Here is a 23,063-nt window from a genome sequence, read left to right on the forward strand (position 1 = left end):
CCACCGCAAAGCTATTCTTTCGGATCGATCTATAAAAGAGTTCGTACTAGAATAACACCTTAAGACACAAATCAACCAAAACCCTAATGTCACCTAGATCCTCCATTGTCACCTCAAGTATCCGTGGGCATGATTATACGATATGCATCACACAATCTCATATTCATCCAACCAACATAAAATCACTTCAAAGAGTGCCCCAAAGCTACTACCGGAGAGTCAAGAACGTGTGCCAACCCCTATACACAGGTTCCCAAGTGTCACGAAACCCGCAAGTTGATAGCCAAAACATACATCAAGTGGATCAATAGAATAACCCATTGTCACCACGGTTATCCCACGCAAGACATACATCAAGTGTTCATAAAAGACTCAATCCGATAAGATAACTTCAAAGGGGAAACTCAATTCATCACAAGAGAGTAGAGGGGGAGAAACATCATAAGATCCAACTACAATAGCAAAGCTCGGGATACATCAAGATCGTGCCATAGATGGAACATGAGAGAGAACACGGGAGAGAGAGATGAAACACATAGCTACTGGTACATACCCTCAGCCCCGAGGGTGAACTACTCCCTCCTCGTAATGGATAGCGCATGGATGATGAAGATGGCCTCCGGTGATGGGATCCCCCTCCGGAGGGTGCCGGAATAGGGTCACGATTGGTTTTTGGTGGCTACAGAGGCTTGCGGCGGTGGAACTCCCGATCTATCTTCTGTTCTGGAAGTTTTAGGGTACGTAGGTATATATGGGTGCAGGGAGAACGTTGGTGGAGCTACAGGGGCCCCACGAGGCAGGGGGGCGCGCCCAGGGGGGGAGGGCGCGCCCCCCACCCTCATGAGCACCTCCCGTATCTTCTAACGTGGGGTTCAAGTCCATCAGGTGGGTTTCCTTCCAAAAATAACTGCTCCAGTTGATTTCGTTCAGTTTTGACTCCGTCTGATATTCCTTTTCCTCGAAACACTGAAATAGGCATAAAACAGCAAATCTGGGCTGGGCCTCCGGTTAATAGGTTAGTCCCAAAAGTAATATAAAAGTGGATAATAAATCCCAATATTGCCTAAAACAATACATAAAGTAGCATGGAGCAATCAAAAATTATAGATACGTTGGAGACGTATCAGGCCTCTCAGCGCATCTTCAAGCAGTTTGCTCGCGAAGTGAATGCAGTCCTCCCCAAGCTTGAGGCCACACGCCCTCTCAGGTGGTCAGCGTGCGCCATCACGTTTAGCTCAGCGGATCATCTCAAGTGCGCGGCCACAGCCGGAGTCCTCCTGATGCTTTGTTCCCCAATCATCAGCAATGTGCAAGTCACCAGGACCCTCATCGATGGCGGAGCAGGGCTCAATGTCCTATCCGTCGAGACATTCAACAATCTCCAAGTGCCATACAATCAGCTTTAGCCAACCAAGCCTTTCTTAGGAGTCACTAATGGTTCCACGGTTCTGATAGGGCAGGTCCGCCTTCCTGTTACCTTCGGGAAGCGCGGCAACTACTGCACCGTTCTCATTGACTTCGACGTCGCGCACATTCGCCTACCGTACAATGCCATCCTCAGGTACCCTTCCCTGGCCAAGTTCATGGCCGTGACTCATCACGGCTACAATGTCCTCAAGATGCTAGGAAGTGGTGGAGTCATCACGGTGCCTTGTGAAGAGAGAGACGCTGTGTGTTCTCTGGAACATGCTTTTCAAGCCGCGTCAGATGAAGACCCAGATCACAGGAGCGGAAGGCTTCCCGAGGATGCCCCTAAGAAGAAGAAGACATCACCTGGTTCAAGGGGCACCTCCTTCTGTCACATAGGAAGGCGCGCCCGGCGCCCTCCTCGAGCAACGCTCGAGGGCTCTCTCCTGGAGGGCCATCGACTTTGCTAATATCACGAGGGAGGCGCTTGGGCACCACTTGGAGGCGTGTTTCAAAGCACGTTTCCCTCAGGAAGGAGCAAGGCAAGGAGGGTCAAACCCTCAGGAGTTCGTCAGCGAGATCATTCAGGAGCTGCAGGAGTCAAGAGTCATGAGTGGCAGCCGCCGCTTACCCACCGTAGCTCCCCATCCAGGCGAGGATGGTGGGCTGCGCGTCTGCATCGACATACCATGACTCAACCGAGCCGCCTCTCAGGAGCGCCTCTGGCCCTCACGCGTGGGACGCTACGAAGGTCCACCCCACAGCTATGTTCACATGCCTTACGGCCTGCCGAACGCGGCTGTTGTGCGTCAGCGCCTCATGAGGAGCATCCTGGAGGCTCAAGCGGCCAGGCATTCCACAGTCCTGGTGGAGATGGAGATGGTCCGCGAGGAGCCACCAGCGCCTTTGGAGCCTCCCGAGGCTCCTGGGCCTGGGGGCTCGTGAAGATCGGCTTCCGCAGCGCACGTCGTCCGCTACTTCAGCATCCCTTCATCTTCAACATCATCAGGTGACATTTTTCGAGTTTCATTTTCAGCTAGGAGCGCCCCCAGGGCTGCATCATTCCTAGGCCACGTGGGTCCGTCCCTGCGGCATGCATCCCTTTGGTTCATGTTTTTAGCTTACTTTATTGGGGGCGCCCCTCGGGCTGCATCATCCCCAAGTCGCTCGGGTCTGACCCAGCGGTGTTCGCCTTTTTCTGCGCCTATCTAAATGGATTTGCTCCTTCATGATTAACGTGCTTGACTTAATCGCCCGCTCGATTGACACCAACTGATGGAGCTGCTCCCTAATGGCACGATGCTTGTGCATGGGTCCGTCCCTGCAACTTCAACAAACCTGAATGGCTGAGCTCTGGCCGCGGCAACCCCGCAAGGCGCCACCTCACCAAGCCTTCAGTGCCTCGTCACCCTCCCAGAGCAACCATCGGTTGGCCAACAATTGTAACGGCAAACTCTCGCTTTTCTTTTGATGAAATCGCAGGATCTCTTTAAGTAGCAGCGTCGGGCAAGGCCTTCGTAGCGTCTTCTTCGCTCTCGTCCGTGCGAACCGCTTGCACGTTAAAGGGTGGGTACCTGAGCGTCGCGACTCCTGGACTCTTACTGGCTCTCCAGCCCTCACCTCCTGGCCTTGTCCATGGCATCGCGACCTGGCATACCAGTGACGGCTGAGCTCGCTCGAGGGTCGGGACCTAAGGACGTAGAGCACGAAGGAGAGCAAAGGCAAGAGGGAAGAGGCACATGGGGACCTCTCCGGGCAACTCCTCAGCTGCCGATGCGCGGGCCTGGCGCCGTGCCTAGGAGTGGCTTCTGACTCCCGAGATAAGTCATCCTCCGGAAATACTAGCTATCGCAACACCGACCTCGCACCTAATGCAATCCCGTTTTGGCAACGTCAAACTCCTTTCTCACTGAACATGGCTGCTTGAGCGCTAAAGGGGACCTCCTGAGCATCGCGACTCAGGGGCTCTTACTGGACCCCGGGCCGCTGACCTCCTAGCCTTGACCACGACATTGCGACCTGACATAATAGCGACGGCTGAAGCTTGCCTTGGGACCGGGACCTGTCAGCGCAGAGCGTCAAGTCCTCGCGAGGTTCGGAAGGAGGAACTAAGCTAAGACGGGACGAGCATCTCACACCGCTTCACGATAAGGATCATATTAACAAATGGAACTACAGGCACCTTACAAACCCCCACGGGGTGTGTTCTTCGATTCCTCGCACGGAACAAAAGGAGCAAATCCTAAAGAGCGCTAGCTACACGCGCCTCCACAAGAGACGCCATCATCAACAGTGGGCCGTCAGGCACCGTCGCCAACCCCATATAGACCTGTGGCGACGACGGCCTGACGAGCCCGCCCTGCTTCGAGCGTCATGCGAGCTCGGAGGCTTGTAGCTGTCGTCGCTCATCTCCGGAGTTGCGAAGAACTCGGCGGAGTCACTGGATTCTCCGACACCTCCGCTACCTGAGGAGATGTTGGGGGAGCGATTGGCGAGCCTAGTCCTTGCCACGGCAGGGCCCCGGCGCCTTTCTCAGGGCAGCACTCTAGCCGGCGTCCATCGTACTCGAGGTGGATTACGAGGGCACCACCCGTCCTACAGACCCGGGCGATCTCGCCCCAGCCACGGGTCATGTAGACCTTGCCCGGAGCGACGATCTCGACCTCCGCTCTGATCGTAGGGGTACTGCAGTCCGCATGCTACAACCAAAGCTTGATAGGCCCCCTCGGCGGGATCTCGAAGGTGAAGGAAGGAGGGAGGCGAATCCAAGACCGAGGAGGAATGGCAGCGTGAAGCACGAGCTCGTGAGAGGGACCCTCAGCGTGAACCCCAGGAGGAACGACGCGCACCGCCTTATCCGCCGGCGGCGACGGCGCCTCTGGCGGTGCCGCTCGGCGCCTGCGCCTTTAGGACCCTTGATCCCGGCGTACAAGGGAAATGGGAATCCAGGCGGCCGCCGCTCAAACCATGGCTTCGACACCTCCTGCCAAGCACCCCCTTCTCCGCGAAAAGAGACGAGCCGTTTCTTCGCAGGAAGCGGGACAGGACCCTCTCGGGGGGCCTTCCCTTTCTCTTCGGCAGAAAACTGACGAATTGGTGCCATTGGCGTAGGGTGGAGCGAGGACAAAGAAGAAGATGGAGAGTAGCAGGAAGAGATGGACTGGGAAGGCCCACGCCGCTCCGTACATATAGCCGGGGGAGGCCAACCGTCGGCCTCCATGATCACAGGTAATCATGACCCGTTTTGCATGCAGGGACTCATCAATTCGTGCAGTTGCCGAGGCGTCGTGGGGAAGCAGGGACGCCCACGTCCAATCAACCGCCACGTGGCGCCCAAGACCGCAGCCTTATGGGGCCCGCGGCGCTTCACACTTGCCCCTTCGCTTCTCTGCTAAGCCAAGTCCAGGCGTGCCTTGGGCCCATGGGCTACTGTTGGCGTTCTGGGAACAGGGGTACCCAGACTTGCCTGCCTGCGGCCTGCGGCGTGGCTCAGGAAGTGGCCCAGTATGGCCCATCTTCATCAACACATACTCAAGACCCTCGCGAGGGGCCAAGCCTCATGGGGCGGACGACAGGAGGCTTCCTCGGGCACAGCCTTGTCAGGCTGGCGCGCGAGAAGGCGGAGAGATCAAGGCGGGGTACCTCATGAGGTGCCCATGACGCAAGCCATGACGACCAAGGCCAGGCGGGCGCCAGGCGGGCGCCGGCCTGCGCAAAGTCCTTGTTTCCTCTTTGTTGCAAAGGGGGCAAGCGCAGGCAGGAGCATCAAGCAAAGGCAACCATTTCAGTGCAACAAGACCAAAATCAGCAGGACGGCAGGATGGAGGTCATCGTGGAGCCCAAGCCGGCGTCACTGTCAGGGTCTTTGGCAGGCGAGGACTGACTTTAGTCAGGATAAGTGTACTAGATGTTCCCCTTCAAAATGGCCAATGTTGGCGCCCTTCCCGCTCAATATTTGGGAAGAGGCCCAGGGCCTCCCTCTATAAATAGAGCTAGCCACCGAAGAGAGAGAGAGGGAGGAGATTTTGGGTAGACTAGAGAGAGAGAGAGGCGACTGAACTCACCCAAGCAGTTCATTGCACCAACCAAGAACAGCCCCTCGCGAGGCTGTTCTTCCTTGTATTATTCATCATTGGCCCCCTGTGGCAATCCACCACGCCACAAACTGGAGTAGGGTATTACACCACAATGGTGGCCTAAACCAGTATAAATCTCGTGTCCCTTGTGTTGTTCTTCATGTAGTTTAAATCCTTGCGAGGCGACCAGATGTGGGTAGGCAGGAGGTGTGATCTCCGCGTGCACCCCAGAGTTCGAACCTTGACAGTCTGCCGGAACCCGAAATCCGACAAAACCAACAACGGCAAGCACCCGACCGCAGTAGTGCGATCGGGGTGGTCCTCGGTGTCGAAGATGATAGGCGTGCTGGACCACTTCAGTGGCTTCCGTGCCTCGAGTGACGGCTCCACCGCTATGATCTCACGCATCCATTGCTTGAGCTAGCGGTGGGATGTATGCAGTGAGGCGCCACCATTGACGCACATGGCCTCTGTAGCTTTCTGGAACTCGTGGTCGCCGGACTCATCGTCCTCGTCATGTTCATCGTCTTCCAGCTTCTTGTCGCGGCCCCGGGCGGGCCTCTCTTGCTGATTATCCTTGCCCACGCTTCTTGGCGGATCCTTCGGCACCATCTTGGCCCTTCTCCTTGTCCCGCCTTTCATATTCGGCTTTTTGCTTCTCAGCGCGCAGCTCAACTTGTTGGTAGTTTTGGGGGTCGTGGCCTTTGGTGCGATGGATCTTGCAATACTGCTTGTCGGAGCCCCCTGGCTTGTCGGCAGCCGCCAAGGCCCGGCAAGCGACACATACGGCAACCTCCTGGCCGGGGTCGCTTGCCTTGACCTTTTTGGTAGTGCCAGCATCGTCGGATCCTTCGACGGCAAGCACGGTCTTGCCCTTGCGCTCCCCGTTACGACACCGGCCCTTCTTTGCCGGGGTGGTGGTGTCATCCATGGAGTCAGTTTCCGCGCCGGCGTCCTCACCAGGGTACTTCCTCCCCTCTTCAGCTCGAGCACACTGATCGGGCATAACATAAAGGTTGGCCACATCCTTGACCTTGTTCATCGCCAGCTCCTCACGCATCTTGCGGTTACGCACATTCTGATGGAATGCACTGATCATGGTGGCAGGATGAACGCCTGGGATGTTATACTACACTCGATGATGTGCAAGTCGCTCGCCTGGCCATGAGCTTGGTGGCCTCCAGTAAAGGCGCCAACAAACTCATGACACATATCCGACCAGGAAGAAATGGAGTCCACCGGCAAGTGCATCACCAATGACATAACATTGGGCTTGAGTGCCAATGGGAAGTAATTGGCAAGCACCTTATCATCGCGGGCCCCAGCAGCTTGCATCGCGATGGTGAAGATGCTGAGGAACTCCGACGGGTGAGTCTTGCCATTGTACTTCTCGCCAATGTCGGGCTTGAACGTGCGGTGGGAGGGCCACTGGAACTGTCGCAGCTCCCGGGTGGAGGCCGGGCAGCCCACCTCGTAGGGTAGGCCACCGTAGCCTCCCGGTGCTGGGTGGTCCATAGTGGGCTCCGCCAGCCTGTCTGTCTGGTGGCGCTCATCGCGCCAGCGCTCGATGGTGGTTCGAGCGTCTTCAAGGGCTCGATGCCGAAGAACTTGATGCTGGTCGTGGTGGGTCCGTGGGTCGGACGACGCTTTGGAGATATCATCACAAGCGTCATCGTGACGGATCGACACCTGTGGTGTCTGGTGTGAAGGAGGAGAGTGCACTGTGGCCGCATCGCCCCCGGCCCATCCACCGCTAGCATGCGGTGGCTCGATGGAGTGACGTCCTACGGGCCCCGCTGGTCGTGGCTCATCTTTGTTGGCGATGCCGACAAGGCTCCAGATAGTGGATCTCCATTCGTCGAGCTTCTCCACAATAGGACGGAAGTCGAGGAGCAGCTGCGCGTGCGCCAGAGCTTCTGCTAGTCTGGGCGGCTGCGAAAGCTGCATGGACCTTGACGCGCTTCGACTTCTAACTATGTTAGAAGGAGCCCTATCACGGCCCTGTGGTTGTCCACCGTTTTCGCCAGCACCTCGGCGTGCATGCTGGCCCTCCTTGTCATGTGAAGGGCGCGCGGGACTCTTCCCAGGGCGGCGCCTAGGGTCACCAGCGTGGCGGCGCTGCTCATCACGCACGACTTGAGCAGAGCGCGCTGTGGGCGCCGGTGTTGGCGTCTTGGAGGTCGCCATGCCGCCGTCTGGCGGCACGACGACGCCTCTAGAGGGCCCCGCACTACCTGCAGGGGGCCCAACTCCGCCTCTGGAGTTGGCGGCGTGTGGCTCGTCATTTGGCGTACGCACGACGCCGCTCACCAGGCCCGGACTGCCAGGGTGATGTGGATGTTTGCGGGCCACGCCACGGGTTCTTTTTGCGACTTGCCTTCTACTGGTCCGCACTGGTATAGGCAGTCCGGTCTCGGACGAACCGATAGCCATGGTCGTCTTCCTCTTGGGAGCCATGGAGACGAAGAACTGTGCTACCAGCTGCTAAACCTGATTCTCACTACTGCGCCCCCTACCTGGCGCGCCAAAGATGTCGGTGGGAAGCGACACCTATGGGATCACAAGAATCCATACTACGGTTGCGGGGCGCGGGGTGGTGAGAAGAGCAGGATCAGCAGCCAGCACGAAGGCATGGATCGTTTACCCAGGTTCGGGCCGCAAGGATGCGTAATACCCTAGTCCTGCTTTGGCGTGGATATCTGTGATCTTTGAGCTAGCTACAATGAGCGTAACTTGTTCCAGAGTCCGAATCCTTCTCCTGGATGCCTTGGGCCTCCTTTTATAGGCAAGGGGATCGCCACAGTGGCACACAGGAGGTGGCATCGGGGTACTGTGGTTAAGCCTATTGCTGGCCATTACTGGACAAGACACATTTAATGTGCCTTCTGACGTGTCCTCCTTACTCTACCGCCGCTTCACCCTACCTTGATATGCGTCTGGGCCAGCGGGGCGGTCAGTGCCATGTAGGCTGGCAGGCTGCTGAGGTGGCGCGGTGGTAGGCCCTTCACAAAGATTTGCATGCCACCACGTAGCCATGCGCTGAGTTTGCCGAGAAGCCTCATGTCGACACGCAGGTGCCTGCCAAGCTGGTGGGGTGGCAGCTGCATGGGAGCGGTGGTAGAAACCTGGTGGGTGTTGGCCTTGCTGTGACCTCGCGGATGTCCTCAGCAAGGGCCCTGTCGGGGGCCCGGCAAGGGTTTTGCCGTGGCGTTGCGGTCGTCCCCGGCAAGGATCTTGCTGGGGGTCTTGTGGGTTCCCTTGGCAAGGATCTCGCCGAGGTTCATTGTCTTCTAATCCTCTTCTAATTTGAAGTGTTTCTTGTCTACACAAAGATCTCCATGCCATCATGGAGGCGCATCTCGAGCCTAGGTCCCAACGTGGTTGGCGGTGCCAGAGGAACTGGGGCTCAAGGGTGGCACGATCCGCTAGCGTTGGGTAGGCTGCCTCGGCAAGGTCCTTGCCGGGGCCGTGGAAGACGCCCCGGCAAGGGTCCTGCCGGGGGAAACCACCTCGCCTTCTTGCTCTTAATGCCTCTATCTTGGCGTCGCTTTGGCCGTCTTGCGGTTTTGATTTCCTGCCTCTGCCCTGCTTAAGTGTGGTCGTGGGCGCGGCTCCGGCTTCCCGTGCACAAACAAGGGGCACAAAGGAGTTCCCCTACTTTAGTACACCGACAGTTTCATTCAAATCATGCAAATTAGAGTCCAAAATAAGAGGAAAAGCGTTAGGAAAATTAGATACATTGGAGACGTATCAACTCCCCCAACCTTAAACCTTTGCTTGTCCTCAAGCAATTCAGTTGATAAACTGAAAGTGAAAAAGAAAAAAATTTACATACTCTTTTGCTCTTGTTTCATAAATAAGCTTAAATAGCATCGAGGTTTTCAAGAAGGATTATAACTAACCATGTCAACAATAACTCTTAAAAATTATATTAACTCATATCAATGACATAATCAACTAGAGAGAAATAATAAGATATCTCAAATATTAACACATTGTCAAAACAACCATGATATAATATGACAATAGTGGTAGCTCGCTAGCCCTTTCTGACACCGCAAAACATAAATGCAGAGCACCCCCAAAGTTCAAGCAGCGACTAAACATTGTAATTCATGGTAGAAAAGATCTAGTCATGATGCACCCATTATTAGCTACACACAATGCATCAGCATGAAAGCAGTGCTCACAGGTTCTGGCGCTTATTTGAGAAGGTGATGACACAACATAGGAGTAAATAGATAGTCCCTTCGCAGAGGGAAGCAGTGATTTGCAGAGGTGCCAGAGCTCACGTTTTTAAAACAGAGGTAAATGATATTTTGAGACATGCACCCTTCTCATTCACTTCACGACTATCAGTTATCAATATGTTCCATGCTAAACATGCTAGTGGCGGCTCCCAAGCGGAAATGTAAATGTTATGACTCCATTGGGAGTTTTTGTTTGATTATTTGTAAGCTCTTTTCTTTTTGCAGTTTGGGACTGGGCATCCCTATTACCGCCCTTTTCTCGTGCGATGGCGAGTGAATAAACACTCGACTTGAGAATAACCCGCTTAGCATGGAAGATACCGACTACCTCCTCTCGTTCCATGAACGATCCGCGCACACAAAAAGGATATTTATTTGAAGTTTTTAGAGTTGACACATGCAAAATTACTTAGGACGGCAGGGTAATACCACATATAGGTAGGTATGGTGGACTCATTTGGAATAACATGGGTTTCAGGTTTTTGGATGTACAAGCAGAGTTCCCACTTAGTACAGGCGAAGGTTAGCAAATAGGTTGAGAAGCGGCCATCTAGAGAGCAACAACAGTCATGAACATGCATTATGCATAAGTAACATTGGATACTAGGATGAGTAGGATATGAACACCATGAACATAAATATCATAGAGGCTATGTTGGTTTTGATTCAACTACATGCATGAACATGTGCCAAGTCAAGCCACTCGAACATTCAGCGGAGGATACCGTATCATCATACTACATCACAATCATTTTAACACAATGTTGATATCCAAGATAAGTCATTATTCACTCCTAGCTACTTATGCATGGCATGAGAAACTATAATCTCTAATTGTCACTTCAAACATGTTTGACCATAATAGGCTGAATCATGGATACTAGGTTAAACATATTTACAAGAAGAGAACAAGTCGAGTTCATACCCGTTTCTCTCTGCCACAGCCAGTTCATCTTATATCGTCATTATGGCCTTTCACTTGCATGACCGAATGATTTGAAATAATAATAGTGCAAAAATGCCGTGGACTATGCTGGAATCTGCAAGCATTTTATTCAAGAGGAGAAGACAAGGAAATATGGGCTCTTTGTTAGATCAACAATGCAAATGGGAGCCACTCAATATTTCCATCGTGGTCTTCTCCTCGGTATGACTTGATAAAAAGAAAAGAAATTCAGAGAAACACACTGAAATATTTTTGGAGTTTTTTGTTTTTTTGAAAGCAAGCAAGTGAAAAGAGAAAAGCAAAAAACGTGAAAAACTATTTACATGGGGAAGCTCCAAACAAGTAAAAGAAGAACAAGTGGGTTGTGCCCCCCTGGTGCACCTCCCTCTGATATTATTTGCACCAGAAATTCAGAAATATTCAGAAAAAATAGTACCCAATGTTCAGAGCATTCTGAGAACTTTTATTTTGGGCCATTTTTTATTGCACAGAAAACTCAGAAAACAGACAAAGTATGGCATTATATTTTATTTAACTAAGAAAAATAGAAAACAAAAGGTAGGGGTAGAAGGTAGTGCTTACTAAATTCATCAAGTTCATACCTCTCAAAAATGATCCATTAATAAGGTTGATCAAGTCTTATTCAACCACTTTCGATTAGCATGAAACCGAAGAACTTACGTAAATCACTAAGTTACCTCAATGGGGATATGAATGTCCCCAACAATAAGCATTTCATATTTATTTTTAACAGTAGGTAGAGGTAGTTCAAAACTTGCAATAGTGATTGTTGGAGATTTTTCAATAACATTAATACCATTCAGTTGGAATTGTTTCTTTGGAAAGTGCACCGTATGCTCATTACCATTGATATGAAAAGTGACCTTGCTTTTATTGCAATCAATAACAGCCCCTGCTGTATTCAAGAAGGCTCTACCAAGGGTAATCGACATGTTGTCATCCTTGGGCATCTCAAGTATAACAAAGTCAGTCAAAATAATAACATTAGCAACAACAACGGGCACATCCTCACAAATGCCGATAGGTATGGCAGTTGATTTCTCAGCCATTTGCAAAGATATTTTAGTAGGTGTGAGTTTACTGAAATCATGTCTTCTATATAAAGAGAAAGGCATAACACTAACACCAGCTCCCAAATCACAAAAGGCAGTTTTAACATAATTTCTTTTGATGGAGCAAGGTAGAGTTGGTATTCCCGGATCTCCAAGTTTTTTAGGTACTTCATCTTTAAAAGTATAATTAGCAAGCATAGTGGAGATTTCATCTTCCGGTATTTTTCTCTTATTAGTGATGATGTCTTTCATATACTTTGCATAAGGAGGCATTTTCAAGATGTCAGTTAAGCGAGTTCGCAGAAAGACTGGCCTCAACATTTCAGCAAAGCATTCAAATTCTTCATCATCTTTATTTTTAGTTGACTTAGGTGGAAAGGGCATAGGCTTTTGAACCCATGGTTCTCTTTCCTTACCGTGTTTTCTAGCAACAAACTCTCTTTTATCATACCTTTTATTCATAGGTTGTGGGTTATCAAGATCAACAGCTGGTTCTATCTCAACATCATTATCTGGTTCTTTATCATTTGGTTGAGTGTCTTCATGAACCTCATCATTATCTTTTTCATTATCAGAAGGTGAGTGTTCATCACCATATTGAGTTTCAGCATCAGAAATAGATACTTCATTATCATTATTAGGAGGTTTTTCTGTTTCAGGTTCACTAGAGGCATGCAAAGTCTTATCATTTTTCTTCTCCTTCTTCTTTTTACAAGAACTAGGTGTAGTGTTGTTGTTTCTTTGTGAATCCCGTTCAATTCTCTTTGGGTTTCCCTAAGGATAAAGTGGTTCCTGAGTCATTTTACCTCCTCTAGTTGCTACTCTAACAGCAAAGTCACTTATACTATTGTTCATTTCAGCAATTAACTCTCTTTGAGATTTAGTAACTTTTTCTAATTGAGTTTGAACCATACATGCATGCTTTCCTACACCTCTAACATCATTTGAGATTCTAAATAACAAGTCACTTAAGAGAGCAATTATATCAGAGTTGTAATTCAATTGTTTCATAACATTTGCATTGAAGTGATCTTGCTTTCTAATGTAATTATCAAACTCCTAAAGGCATTGACCAGGATGTTTGTTACGAGGATCATCACTATCATTGAATTTCATTAAATATTTTACCTCTACCACCTCAGGTGGTGGTGGTGCTTCAAGCTCATGCATTTCCTCAATAGGCGATACGTTTTTAACATCCTCAGCCTTAATACCTTTTTCCATCATAGATTTCTTTGCCTCTCGCATATCTTTAGGACTGAGATATAAGATGTCTCTCTTCTTTGGAGTGGGTTTAATAGGTGTTTCAGGAGGAGTCCAATCATCATAATTTTTCAATATGTTATTCAATAATTCTTCAGCTTGCACAATAGTTTGTTCCCTGAAAGCACAACCAACACAACTATCTAGGAAGTCCCTAGAAGCATCGGTTAGTCCATTATAGAAGATATCAAGTATTTCATTTTTCTTAAGAGGATGATCAGGCAAAGAATTAAGCAATTGGAGAAGCCTCCCCCAAGCTTGTGGGAGACTCTCTTCTTCAATTAGCACAAAGTTAAATATTTCCTGCAAGGCAGCTTGTTTCTTATGAGCATGGAAAGCATATCTCGGGGACTACGCACACAACCAGGAGCAAGAGTATTGTAGCAAGCTTTAGCATCACCCTTTAATGAGAATGTAGATAACTTGAGAATATAGTAATAGCGAATCTTCTCACCATGAGCAAAAAGGGTAGCTATATCATTCAACTTAGTAAGATGTGCCACAACAGTTTCAGTTTCATAACCATGGAAAGGATAAGATTCAACCAAACTAATTAACTCTGGGTCAACAGAGAATTCCTAATCCTTATCATCAATAACAATAGATGAAGTAGCAAACTCAGGATCACATTTCATTTTAGCATTCAGAGATCTTTCTTTATACTTGCATAATAATTTCTCTAGATCATCTCTATCCTTACAAGCAAGAATATCTCTAGTTGCCTCCTCACTCATAGTATAACCTTCCGGTACCTTTGGCAATTCATATCTAGGAGGACTAGTTCTAGTAGGTGTTTCAAGATTTTCAGCTCAAGTTCATCCTCAGATTCAAGAATATCATATTGTCTTACTCTAGCAATTTGTTCATCAAGAAATTCACCTAGTGGCACATCATCATCAAGCAAGGTACTAGCATCATCATGAGTAGCATTCATAGCAGAAGTAGCATCAACAATAACTTAAGACATATCAAAATTAATAGCATGTTGTGTTGTTGCAAGTTTACTTACAACAGAAGGTGAATCTAAAGGAGAACTGGATGGCAGTTCCTTACCTCCCTTCATCTTTGAGGGAAAAATCTTAGTCTTAGCATCCTTCAGATTCTTCATAGTGATAATATGATAATAATCCCAAGTGACTCAACAAATATAGTTATGCTCCCCGGCAATGGCACCAGAAAAAGGTCTTGATAACCCACAAGTATAGGGGATCGCAATAGTTTTCGAGGGTAGACTATTCAACCCAAATTTATAGATTCGACACAAGGGGAGCCAAAGAATATTTGAAGGTATTAGTAGCTGAGTTGTCAATTCAACCATACCTAGAGATTAATTATATGTAGCAAAGTGATTAGTAGCACAGTAGTATGATAGTTTTGATGATAGTAGCAGCAACAACAGTAACAGTAACAGCGATAGGAGTGATATTGTAGCAGTAACGATAGCAGTAGCAGTAGTAACTTAGCAAGAACAATATAAGATAAATTCGTAGGCATTGGATAGATGACTCGTTGGATGATATTCATCATGAGACAGTTATAACCTAGGGCGATACGGCACTATCTCCAGTTCATAAATATAGTTTAGGCATGTATTCCGTAAATAGTCATACGTGCTTATTGAAAGAACTTGCATGACATCTTTTGTCCTACCCTCCCGTGGCAGCAGAGTCCTAATGGAAACTAATGGATATTAAGGCCTCCTTTTAATAGAGAACCGGAACAAAGCATTAGAACATGGTGAATACATGAACTCCTCAAACTACAGTCATCACCGGGAGTGGTCTCGACTATTGTCACTCCGGGTTGCCGGATCATAACACATAGTAGGTGACTATAACTTGCAAGATCGGATCTAGAGCATGGATATAAAGGTGATAACATAAACGGTTCAGATCTGAAATCATGGCACCCGGGCCCAAAGTGACAAGCATTAAGCATGGCAAAGTCATAGCAACATCAATCTCAGAACATAGTGGATACTAGGGATCAGGCCCTAACAAAACTAACTTGATTACATGATGAATCTCATCCAACTCCTTACCGACCAGCGAGACTACAAAGGAATTACTCACTCCCGGTGGGGAGCATCATGGAATTGGGGATGGATATGTGTTGGTGATGACGAAGATCGAAGATCCCCCTCTCCGGAGCCCCAAACTTACTCCAGATCTGGCCACCTGATGAAGAACACGAGACGGCGGCGGCTCCGTCTCGTGAAAAATGATAATTCTTTCTCCCTGATTTTTTATGGAATAATGTGATTTTATAGTGTCGGTTTCAGGGCCAACGGGGCCACCAGGTGGGTGGCACCCACCTGGGCGTGCCTGGGGGGAGGCGCGCCCTGGTGGGTTGTGCCCACCCAGGTGCCCCCTGAGGTACCCCTTGGCTCCAGAAATTCTCTTTATTGATATAGAAAATCTTCGCAAGGTTTCGTTCCATTCCAAGAACTTTTATTTCTGCACAAAAACAACACCATGGTAGTTCTGCTGAAAACAACATCAGTCCGGGGTTAGTTTCATTCAAATCATGCAAATTAGAGTCCAAAACAAGAGGAAAAGCGTTAGGAAAAGTAGATACGTTGGAGACGTATCACTTCCCTCCATCGATCTTCCAGGACCCGCCGCTGATCCGGATGGTCTCATGGGTCAAACGAGGCCATCGATGCTCTGTCGGGCTCGTGGACATGCTGCTCTTGCTATTGTTGCTTCCGGGCCTGCTTTTGTGGAGGGTCCTGCACCGTTAGTGTGGTTCCCTCGACAGGGCCATCAGTCCGGGCTGCTGTTGTTGTTCACGGGTACCACGATGGCTTTGCCTGCTGCGATTTCCCAGCTTCAGTGAAGCCGATCAAACTTTGGATGGTGGCCCTCCATTCATCCATTTGATCAGCTACCCTTGGGAATCTAAGCCAGATTTGGGCCCGTGCCATAGCTTTTGTAGTTGTGATTTGCATGGCTGACGAGGCGGACCACGATGTCACTTGACTTCTAGTAGTACCAGTAGAGGCGTCGCCACGTTCTTGCCACTGAAAACCAGTTGCCAAGGCAGTATGGTTATGAGTGGGTCACGCTAGGGGATTGATAACCCCGTTTGGCGCTCCATCTTGCTCGCCTTGCTCCGGATAAGGTGCGTGCCCCGTTACCGCGCCTGTGGCAGGTACGACTAAAGGGTCACCATTCATGCCAGAGCGGGCGTCGTTGCTGCGGCTGCACCCGCTAGTGCGGTGGAGAGGTGGAGACTGAATCTTTCCTCCATCCACAGCTTGCGGGTTATGCCCGTCGGGATATTGTTAATGTTGCCCCCCCAGTGCCTCCTGCTCCAGCTTCGTCCACAGGGACACAACGACGGTGCCTGATGTCTACTACACAACCTTCTTCTTGTAGACGTTGTTGGGCCTCCAAGTGTAGAGGTTTGTAGGACAGTAGCAAATTTCCCTCAAGTGGATGACCTAAGGTTTATCAATCCGTGGGAGGCGTAGGATGAAGATGGTCTCTCTCAAGCAACCCTGCAACCAAATAACAAAGAGTATCTTGTGTCCCCAACACACCCAATACAATGGCAAATTGTATAAGTGCACTAGTTCGGCGAAGAGATGGTGATACAAGTGCAATATGGATAGTAGATATAGGTTTTTGTAATCTGAAATTATAAAAACAGCAAGGAAACTAATGATAAAAGTGAGCGTAAACGGTATTGCAATGGTAGGAAACAAGGCATAGGGTTCATAATTTCACTAGTGCAAGTTCTCTCAACAATAATAACATAGATAGATCATATAACAATCCCTCAACATGCAACAAAGAGTCACTCCAAAGCCACTAATAGCAGAGAACAAACGAAGAGATTATGGTAGGGTACAAAACCACCTCAAAGTTATCCTTTCTGTTCTATCTATTCAAGAGTCCGTAGTAAAATAACATGAAGCTATTCTTTCCGTTCGATCTATCATAGAGTTCATACTAGAATAACACCTTAAGACACAAATCAACCAAAACCCTAATGTCACCTAGATACTCCATTATCACCTCAAGTATCCGTGGGCGTGATTATACGATATGCATCACACAATCTCAGATTCATCTATTCAACCAACACAAAGTACTTCAAAGAGTGCCCCAAAGTTTCTACCGGAGAGTCAAGTCGAAAACGTGTGCCAACCCCTATGCATAGGTTCATGGGCGAAACCCTCAAGTTGATCACCAAAACATACATCAAGTGAATCACATGATATCCCATTGTCACCACAGATACGCACGACAAGACATACATCAAGTGTTCTCAAAACCTTAAAGACTCAATCTGATAAGATAACTTCAAGAGGAAAACTCAATTCATCACAAGGGAGTAGAGGGGGAGAAACATCATAAGATCCAACTATAATAGCAAAGCTTGCAATACATCAAGATTGTATCACCTAAAGAACACGAGAGAGAGAGAGATCAAACACATAGCTACTGGTACATACCTTCATCCCCGAGGGTGAACTACTCCCTCCTCATCATGGAGAGCGCCGGGATGATGAACATGGCCACCGGTGATGGATTCCCCCTCTGGCAGGGTGCCGGAATGGGCTCCCGAGAAGTTTTTGGTGGCTACAGAGGCTTGCGGTGGCGGAACTCGCGATCTATCTTGTCCTTCAATGTTTTTAGGGTATATGGGAATATATAGGCGAAAGAAGTCGGTCGGGGGAGCCTCGAGGGGCCCACGAGATAGGGGGCGCGCCCAGGGGGGGTGGGCGCGCCCCCCACCCTCGTGGCCACCTTGAAGCTTCCTTGCCTTCAACTCCAAGTCTACTGGATCATATTCGTTCCAAAAATCACGCTCCCGAAGGTTTCATTCCGTTTGGACTCTGTTTGATATTCCTTTTCTTTGAAACACTGAAATAGGCAAGAAAACAGCAATATGGGCTGGGCCTCCGGTTAGTAGGTTAGTCTCAAAAATGATATAAAAGTGTAAAGTAAATCCCATAATCACTCAAAACAGATAATAAAATAGCATGAATGCTTCATAAATTATAGATACGTTGCAGACGTATCAACATCCCCAAGCTTAATTCCTGCTCGTCCTCGAGTAGGTAAATGATAAAAGAAAGAATTTATGAAGTGTGGATGCTAGCAGGTGCACAAGTTTGATGAATGATAATTTAAATCACCTTTTCGAGCATGATTATATGTCATAATAGTAGTTCATCTCATAAAACTTCTCAATATCAAGTAACAAGCTATTCACATGTTAAAGCATAGACCATAAACTTTCTTGAAAACTAGCAAACTTCATTCTTAGTCATCAAACAATTACAATTCATCTTATTTTCAGGAAGGGTCTATGTCAGAGCTTTGATTTAGCAAACTCCACATACTCAACTATCATATAGTCTTCTACAATTGCTAACGCTCATGCAATACTAATGGTTATGGAGTTTAAATCGGACACTGAGAAAGATAGGGGCTTATAGTGTTGCCTCCCAACGTATTCACCTTTGGGTGATGTCAACAATAATAGTTCATGCTAACTTACATCCAATTGGATATATATATCAGGATCTTTCCAACACGAGGTGCTTGCCAAAGGATAAAATGAAAAAGGGAAAGGTGAAGATCACCTTGACTCTTGCATAAAGTAAAAGATAGGCCCTTCCCAGAGGGAAGCAGAGGTTGTCATGCGCTTTTATGGTAGGATGGACAAAATCTTTGTCGGGGAAACTGATCCGCGAACACCTATGGGGCCGGCGGACCGTGGCCCCTTTCGGTTCGGCGGGGGGCGGAGATCGCACGAAGAGCGGATCTAGGCGAAGCTCACGAGCAGTTTACCCAGCTTCAGAGCTCTCCGGAGAGATAATACCCCTACTACTGCTTGTCTGATTATATTGTGTTCTTGCTCGAGAGAGCTAAGTGTTTTTCTGGCTTCCGAATGAATCGAACCTCCTCTACATTGTGCATGGGCCTCCTTTTATATGCTCAAGGGGTCACCGACAGGTGGCAACGCAGAGAAGGGTAAAAGCATAAAAAGTGTTACGGTTGGTACACCTACTTGCACAGTGTATCCTACCTAACCCTGGCGACAGGGGACAAAGGCATTAAATGCCCGTCTGTGTCGCCCAAACAGTGCAGAAAGGGACCGTCAGGGACGCCACCATTCGCCACGATGGCGATCTTGTCAGCGCCGCATGCCACCGTGCACCGCTGGCTACACAGCCTCACGCCACGCGCGCCTGGAAAGGCCCCCAGAGCGACACGTTAGTGGATGTGCTGGAGCATGGGGACAGAGTGGTTACTTGCCGCGGCAAGCGCCTTGCCGCGGTCGTCGTCTTGTCGCGCCTGGAAGCTTGTCGCTCACCAGGCCTCGAGATGCCTTGGTTGTTCTTTCTGGCAAGCTCCTCTTGCCGGGGCCTTGTTGCCTTGCCGGGACGCGTGGCGCGTCGCGGCAAGTTCCTTGGGATGCCTTGGTTGGCCTTCCTGGCAAGCTCCTCTTGCCGGGGCCTTGTCTCCTTGGCTTGAATACTTTGTTCTTGAATGGCTCCAAAGGAACCACGGAGGATCTTGGCGGTCGCCCGGCAAGCCTTGCCGCGGGGTGCTGCAACTGCCCGTGCACAAGTTCGGGATACTAGGGTACCCCTACTCTAGTACACCGACAGGAGCCCCCGGGCCTGGGCCACACAAGGTGCCGAGCGCTGTTGGGCCAGGCCCAAAATAGGGCACGGGCACACGCGGCCTGGGCTACGCCGAATCTTGCTCCGTATCCACCGCACCCTCCCCGAACGACACGCGTTGATTGCGGCATCGTGGGAGAGATCGTGGGTGGTTTCTTTATTCGGAAGGGCGAAACGTCCGCCCCCTCCCTCTTTATAAGCAGGGGAAACAGGGGCAGTTCCTCCACTTCGCCGGTTGCTACTCCATCCTCACAAATCTCCGCCGCTCCCCCCTTCTTCCCGAAGCCGAAGGAGAGCAGCGCTCCGCCCCCCATTGCCACCAACATCACCAACGCCGCCAACTTCCTCCACCACCTCCGCCATGGCTCCAGAAGCCTACAAGGGGAAGGGTGTGAAATCGGCCGAGGCGCAGCGGCTCGCGGCGCTGCAGAAGGAGCAGGCCCTCTTCTCCCCTCAGCTCGGTGCGAAGGAGCTGAGGGAGTACTACTACCTCTTCTGGTCGACGGAGACGCGAGCGCATCCGCGCACAAGGGTACTCCCGGCCACCGCTTCGAGACTGGCTCCGAACGGGTACCCCTTTTTCGTGCTGTTCTTCTACTGCGGGCTCTGCCCACCTTTCTCTGAATTCTTCTGCGACATTATGAACACCTACGTGTTCCGCCTCCTTGACTTCACCCCCAACGCCGTTCTGACCATGGCAATTTTCGCACATCTGTGCGAAAACTTTGTCGGAGTCCACCCGAACGTAGCCCTTTTCTGACACTTCTTCATGCCTCGAGTCGAGAGAGGAGAGCCCCTTGCCGGAGGGATCGCTTGGATCTCGAGGGTCAGCAAGAAGGAAGCCTATCTGGAGGGAGAGCTCCGCAGCAAATGGGAGGAGTGGAGAGCTGAGTGGTGCTGGATCATCGAGGAGGAGCCGCAGCCATTCACTACCGTGCGCCAAGCCCCAATAGTACGCGGCAATGATTGGAGCAACGTGGGCCCGGAAGATGATAGGCTGAAGATTGCCGTCACCCGCAACCTTCGCCTCAGGCTTGCCGGGCTCACTATAGTCGCTGTAGGCGCAGATTTCCTTCGCCGCCGTATCGCTCCCCTGCAGGAGAGGGGGAGACCCGCCTGGGAGTTCAAGAACTCGGCGGATATCATGAGGCTGCGCCCGGGCCTCAATTTCAACTTCACGGTCTTGGAATTGGACGCGATGCTTTTGGAGCTGTTCAAGCGCGACCCCCAGCACCCATTTGTGTTGCCGCGGAATGTCGTTCCGCTGTGCAACAATTCTTCACTTGACCGCATCCGCGCGATGATGGCGTTGTGTGACTCTCACGGAATCGCCCCAACTTGGCAAGAACCTACGGATGACGTCGTGCGAGCGTTCTTCGACGACTTGGTAGAAGTGCCGGTCCGCGCTGACGAACAGAAGAGCCTCACCCGCGACACCACCGATGCGGAGATGCAGCGCATCGCCACCAGGCTGGAAGAGGCGGCAGCAGCTGCTGCCGCGGGCGTGTTCGGGTTCACCGTGGAGGAGGCAGAGGCAGCAGTGGCGGCAAGCCTTGCCGAGCGCGAGGAGTTTGCCAGCGAGGAAGATCTTGCCAGCCCTGAAGCTGAGCCGAGCGAGCCCGGCGAGGAAGAGCCCGAACCTTCAGACAGCTTGCCGCAGGCGGAGCCCCCGGCTCCGGCAAGGAGGCGTCTTCGCAAGGCCGCGGACGTAGCGGGGCGGCCGACGGGTCAACAGCCGCCAAGCCGCGCGACACGCTCTACCGCGGCAAGCACCGTTGCCGCGGGAGCGCCTCACGCCGCTGCGGCAACTGGAGCGGGGTCTTCCCGGTCCACCGCTGATGCTCCTGCCAAGCGGGCTAGGGAGCCTACTCCTCCGCCTCACCACACCGGAGGCGAGCCGGACTTCGGTCTCTCCGCGCTCAGCTCCGACGACGAAGAAGAAGAGTAAGATCCCCTTGCTGTCCTCGTAGTTCTTCAATTCTTGCTATCTTGTTGTTTTCGTCTTGTATCTGACTTGCTTCGATCTGAATCCATTCCTTTTCAGGACGCTGGCCCAGAGAGCGGCGAAGAGAGCCAAGGCCCCGGTGATTGTCATCGAAGATGATCCCACCGTGTCAGCAGGGGGTGTGTCTGAGACCACCTTGACGGACCCGCCAACTACTCCCCAAAGCAGCCCCCAGCGCAGCCCCCAGCGTAAGTTTATAGTTTACTTCCTGCTGTCAGGCGCGCATGGGTGCTCTTTTCTCTACTGATATCTTGACTGTTGATTTGTGTAGGAGCAGAACAGCCCCACCAGGAATGCCCGGAAGCTGCTCCCGAAGTGCCATCTGCTTCGACTACGCCGCCAAGGGAGGAGTCCCCGGCAAGGGAGCGCTCTCCGGCAAGGGAGAACTCTCCGGCAAGGGATAGTTCTCCGGCAAGGGAAGGCACCATTGATCCTCCGGCGGTTGAGACCGCAACCGCATATCCTAGCACAGGTAATCTTCTTGCCTGGAAACTTTCCTTGGGTTCTTCTTCTTCTGATTTTCTTTTCTAGATTTTTGCTTGACTTTTCTCCCTTTTTCATTCCTCAGATCCATCTGCTGCGAAGCCAATGGACACCGAGGACGCCGGCGAGGAGAACACGCGCGGCAACAACAACGACGCCGCCACCACTGAAGAAAAGGCCGGTGCTGATGATCCCGCCGGTGAGGAGGCCGCCAAGGCTGCCGCCGCAGAAGCAGGCGAGGGATCCGGCGATCGCACTGACGGCCCCGAGGCCGCAGGAGCGCCAGGCGCTTCACCGACCGCCGATCCCTCCGCCGCTGTTGCAGAGCCAGGCTCCGAAGAGCCACAGCCCGGCGCCTACCTGAAGGCCAGCGATGGCATCTTCATCAAGCTCCCCTGGGCGTCGAGCTCTAGGGCGCCGGTCGAAGGAGAAACCTTCGACGAAGAGGTGCTCGCCTCTGCTGGGCTGGCGCTTGTCGACGCGCCAAGCAGCAGCAGTGACGAGTCTGAGGAGGAGCGGCTGCTGCGGAAGCTGCTGTCTCTTTACCGCGCACACCAAGCCAAACTGGCGTCCCGAGAGGCGCTCGTTGCGAAGGTGGGGGTTGACATTGAGAAGCGCGCAGAGGAGCTCCGGGGCCTTAGGCAGGAAACTCTCCGGTCCTTGGCGGAGGAGCGGGAGCAACTTCTCAAGGAGCGGAAAGCCTTCCTCCTCGAGAAGGCTGAGGCTGAAGAGAAGCAACGGCTTGTCGCTGAAAATTTATTTGCGCAAGAAGGAGAGTTGGCTCAGCGCAAGGTGACCCTTGACAGCCACGAGGAGGAACTTGCCGCACGGGAGCAAGCAATTGGCGGGGTTGTCAAGGAGGCAAGGGATGCTGCCGCAGCTGCTGAGGCCGCCAAGAAGGAGCTGGAGGTGAA

The sequence above is a fragment of the Triticum dicoccoides genome, chromosome 4B, assembly GCF_002162155.2.
Source record: "Triticum dicoccoides isolate Atlit2015 ecotype Zavitan chromosome 4B, WEW_v2.0, whole genome shotgun sequence".
Lineage (NCBI taxonomy): Eukaryota > Viridiplantae > Streptophyta > Magnoliopsida > Poales > Poaceae > Triticum > Triticum dicoccoides.